Source organism: Monopterus albus, unplaced genomic scaffold (genome assembly GCF_001952655.1).
Source record: "Monopterus albus unplaced genomic scaffold, M_albus_1.0 scaffold127.1, whole genome shotgun sequence".
In the NCBI taxonomy this organism is placed as follows: Eukaryota; Metazoa; Chordata; class Actinopteri; order Synbranchiformes; family Synbranchidae; genus Monopterus; species Monopterus albus.
In genome coordinates, this window is record NW_018128007.1 from 2,411,555 (window position 1) to 2,416,569 (window position 5,015).

At 43.7% G+C, this 5,015-nt stretch overlaps 1 pseudogene; it reads left to right on the forward strand.

Annotated features, from left to right (window-relative positions):
• Positions 1–1,313, forward strand: part of LOC109967252 (gastrula zinc finger protein XlCGF8.2DB-like) — a 6,153-nt pseudogene extending 4,840 nt beyond the window's left edge.
• The last annotated feature ends 3,702 nt before the right edge of the window (positions 1,314–5,015 follow it).

The window sequence follows — 5,015 nt, forward strand, 5'->3', positions numbered from 1 at the left end:
AGTCCCAGTCTGGACCAGGAGGATCCAGAGCCCCCACATATCAAAGAGGAAGAGGAGGAGCTCTGGACCAGTCAGGAGTCAGAACAGCTGCAGAGACTGGAGGAGGCCGATGACACTAAGTTCCCGTCCACTGGTGTTCATGTGAAGACTGAAGCGGATGAGAAGAGACCTCTGTCTTTACAGCCTCCTCAGTGTCAGACTGAGGAGGGAAGACAGGACGAGCCTGGAGCCAAGAGCTCAGCTGGACAGTCTTGTTTTAGCTGCTTTGAGAGTGGAAAAGGGTTTAAACACAGGGGGAATCTTAAGCTGCATATGAGAGTCCACACAGGAGAGAAACCTTTTAGTTGTGGTGAGTGTGGGGAAAAATTCACCACAAAGGAGGAGCTTAAAGATCACTTGAGAGTCCACGCAGGAGAAAAACCTTTTGTTTGTGGTGATTGTGGGGAAAGATTTACCCAACAGGGAAATCTTAAAACGCACATCAGAGTCCACACAGGAGAGAAACGTTTTTGTGGTGACTGTGGGAAAAGATTTACCCAAAGGGGGAATCTTAAGCAGCACATGAGAAGCCACACACAAGAGAAACCTTTTGTTTGTGGTGACTGTGGGAAAAGATTTACCTCACATGGGAGTCTTAATTTGCGCATGAGACGCCACACAGGAGAAAAACCTTTTAGTTGTGGTGAGTGTGGCAAAAGATTTATCACCCAGTGCCATCTTAAAAGGCACATCAGAGTCCACACAGGAGAGAAATGTTTTGTGTGTGATGATTGTGAAAAAAAGATTTACCCAAAGGGGGAATCTTAAGCAGCACGAGACGCCACACAGGAGAAAAACCTTTTGGGTGTGGTGACTGTGGGAAAAGATTTACCACACAGCAGGAACTTAAGCTGCACATGAGAGTCCACACAGGAGAAAAACCTTTTAGTTGTGGTGAGTGTGGCAAAGGATTTATCACCCAGTGCCATCTTAAAAGGCACATGATCAATCACATGTGGTGATTGAGAGAAACTTTCAAGTTTGTACAGTTTAGTCCAGTTTTTGTTGAATTTCACAAACTTATTTTGACAAGTGCCTCTGTGACTATTCATTTTTTATATGTTTAAATTAATAGCATAGATATTCTCCCATCTTTTGGATCATTCTTCTTTTTCAAGAGCCTCAGTGGGGGTGAGAGATACCAGAAGTGCTTCTGTTCCAGTTGCTTTTCTCAGGGTGTTACTGTTGTTGTTCAAGTTGGAGATAGAGTTGTTTTATTGCAGTGTAACATCTTTTCAGTTCAGTTTTTTTATATAGCACCAAATTACAACAAAAGCCATCTTAGGACACTTTACAAAGTAAGGCCTAGACCTTACTATTATTATTATTAAGTAAAAACCCAACCAATCCCCCTTGAGCAGCACTTGCTGACAGTCCAGATGTCCCTCTCCCCAGCGATGTCTTCCAGCCCCTCTGGCGGGACTCCGAGGCGTTCCCAGGCCAGATGAGATATATATAATCCCTCCAGTGTGCTCTGGATCTGCCCTGGAGTCTCCTACCCATTGGATGTGCCCAGAAAACCTCCACAGGGAGGCGCCCTGGAGACATTCTGATAAGATGCCCAAACCACTTCAACTGGCCCCTTTCAATGTGAAGGAGCAGCAGTTCTACTTTGAGCCCCTTCCGGATGTCTGGACTCCACACCCTATGTCTAAGGCTACAGTGGTGTGAAAAAGTGTTTGCCCCCTTACTGATTTCTTATCTTTTTGCATGTTTGTCACACTGTAATGTTTCAGATCGTCAAACAAATTTATATATTAGTCAAAGATAACACAAGTAAACACATCATGCAGTTTTTAAATGAAGGTTTTTATTATTAAGGGAAAACAAAATCCAAAACTATATAGCCCTGTGTGAACAAGTGTTTGCCCCCCTGTCAAAACACTGGTTTATCGCCGTTTTCGATAACTTGCCATGAGTCTTTTACAGCGCTGTGGAGGAATTTTGGCCCACTCATCTTTGCAGAATTGTTGTAAGTCAGCCACATTGGAGGGTTTTCGGGCATGAACTGCCTTTTTAAGGTCATGCCACAGCATCTCAATTGGATTCAGGTCAGGACTTTGACTAGGCCACTCCAAAGTCTTCATTTTGTTTTTCTTCAGCCATTCAGAAGTGGACTTGCTGGTGTGCTTTGGATCATTGTCCTGCTGCAGAACCCAAGTTCGCTTCAGCTTGAGGTCACAAACGGATGGCCGGACATTCTCCTTCAGGATATTTTGGTACACAGCAGAATTCATGGTTCCATTTATCACAGCAAGTCTTCCAGGGCCTGAAGCAGCAAAACAGCCCCAGACCATCCCACTACCACCACCATATTTTACTGTTGGTATGATGTTCTTTTTCTGAAATGCGGTGTTACTTTTACGCCACACATAATGGGACACACACCTTCCAAAAAGTTCAACTTTTGTCTCGTCTGTCCACAGAGTATTATCCCAAAAGTCTTGGGGATCATCAAGATGTTTTCTGGCAAAACTGAGACGAGCCTTTATGTTCTTTTTGCTCAGCAGTGGTTTTCGTCTTGGAACTCTGCCATGCAAACCATTTTTGCCCAGTCTCTTTCTTATGGTGGAGTCATGAACACTCAGCTTAACTGAGGCAAGTGAGGCCTGCAGTTCTTTGGATGTTGTTGTGGGGTCTTTTGTGACCTCTTGGATGAGTTGTCGCTGCGCTCTTGGGGTAATTTTGGTCGGCTGGCCACTCCTGGGAAGGTTCTCCACTGTTCCATGTTTTCGCCATTTGTGGATAATGGCTCTCACTGTGGTTCGCTGCAGTCCCCAAGCTTTAGAAATGGCTTTATAACCTTTTCCGGACTGATAGAGCTCCATTATTCTCTTTCTCATTTGTTTTTGAATTTCTTTGGATCTCGGCATGATGTCTAGCTTTTGAGGATCTTTTGGTCTACTTCACTTTGTCAGGCAGGTCCTATTTAAGTGATTTCTTGATTGCGAACAGGTGTGGCAAGAGAAATTGAACTCAGGTGCGATAAACCAGTGTTTTGACAGGGGGGCAAACACTTGTTCACACAGGGCTCTATAGTTTTGGATTTTGTTTTCCCTTAATAATAAAAACCTTCATTTAAAAACTGCATGATGTGTTTACTTGTGTTATCTTTGACTAATATATAAATTTGTTTGACGATCTGAAACATTACAGTGTGACAAACATGCAAAAAGATAAGAAATCAGTAAGGGGGCAAACACTTTTTCACACCACTGTATGTCCGGACACCATAAGAGGGAAAATCATTTCAGCTGCCTGTATTCGCGATCTTATTCTTTCAGTCATTACCCACATCTCCTGACCGTAGGTGAGGGTAGGAGCGTAGACTGACTGGTAAATGATAGCTTTGCCTTTCGGCTCAGCTCCTTCACCACGACGGTCTGGTACAATGCCCACATTATTGCTGATGCTGCCCCTCTCCATCTGTCCGTCTCATGCTCGATTTTACCCTCACTTGTGAACAAGACCCCAAGCTACTTAAACTCCACTTGGGGCAGCAGCTCACGCCCAACCCGGAGGGAGAAGTCCACCGTTTTCCGGAAGAGGACCGTGTTGGTCTGATAATTTCAAAAATAGCTTTGCACCTGAGAGAAGTATAGAACTGTTTTCAGAACTGTTTTGGTTTGAAGTCTTCACTAGTGTGAATGCTACATGTATGCACAGAACTATGGGACAGAGAACTAGATCAGAAGACATTACATATCACATATTCAGAAATCTCGGCTGCAGGCACCAAAAACCAGGTGTGGAGCACCAGGGCATCAGAAACCAATCATCACCGCACTGTTTAGATTGTTAGAAACACTGTGCAGCATAAGATCCTCAAACTGAACTATGACCTGAACTTTTCCTGGTTCTTTTCTCAGGCACAGTCTCTAATACTGAATCACTATGAGACGGAGCTTTTCACTTACTGAGATACAAACATAAAACTAACTGTGTTGTTGTTTAATAGACATGGCTGAAATTAAAGAAACCCAGTTTGATCAAATTATGTCATTAAAGATGAACATAAACTTTCATTGTTTCCTTATTACTTCTGTTGGTTTCAACCTCCAGGCCTGCCTACATTTCATTAAAGATCCTCTTCAGAGATATTTTAATACTTATATTTGCACAAAAATATGCTGCTATAAACAATCGGAGGCGACAGTGGTGTGGTGGGTAGAGCAGTCTTCCACCCAGAAGGTTGAAGGTTTGAATCTCGGTGCCTGCAGTCCACATGTCGAAGTGTTCTTGGGCAAGACAGTGAACCCCCCTGTTGCCCCCGATGGTTAGAGCCATCGGTTGAGTTGGCGCCACAAATGGCTACCTCAGTTCTGTATCGGAAACAAATTCCTTGTGTGTAACATAGTGGCCAATAAAGGTGATTATCCTTATCCTCCTTACAATATATAGTCTATCAGAACCCCTGTAACCCCTTTAATGAACCTCTGCAGGGGCCTCAACACACATCTCGTCTTTGCCCCTCATTGTGAATTCCAGGACCCATAAATATTCAAATAACCCCCCCCAGGCCGGCAAACTCATCGGATCAGGATGAGATGCTGGAGAGAAAACTGAAGCTATGTAGCAGGTTATGTTTGAGCTATACTCACACCTGGGGCCTGTTGCACAAAAGTAGATTTTAAGACATCCAGGATAAATGACTGAGCTGAGCTCAATGAATCCAAAACACGTGCGTCCAGGCTTAATTGGTTGCACAAAGACCAAGCCAGGATGAGCAGACACGGATTCATCAAGCCAGGTGTAACCAATCCTTCACATTCCACTTTCAATGTGTTGTTTGAATTGTTCCTTCTAACAGTTTGTTTTTTAGCACCTTGTTAGGTTATTTTTTTAGTTAGATAGATATTCAGAGATTTGTTGTCTAGGAATGTTAGTGCAGACAGGTTGACTAGCTCAGGCTGTTAACTGTTCAGCCTGCAGTGCAGACTGCAGGCACGTCAAGGTTACAGGAAAAGAGCTGTTAG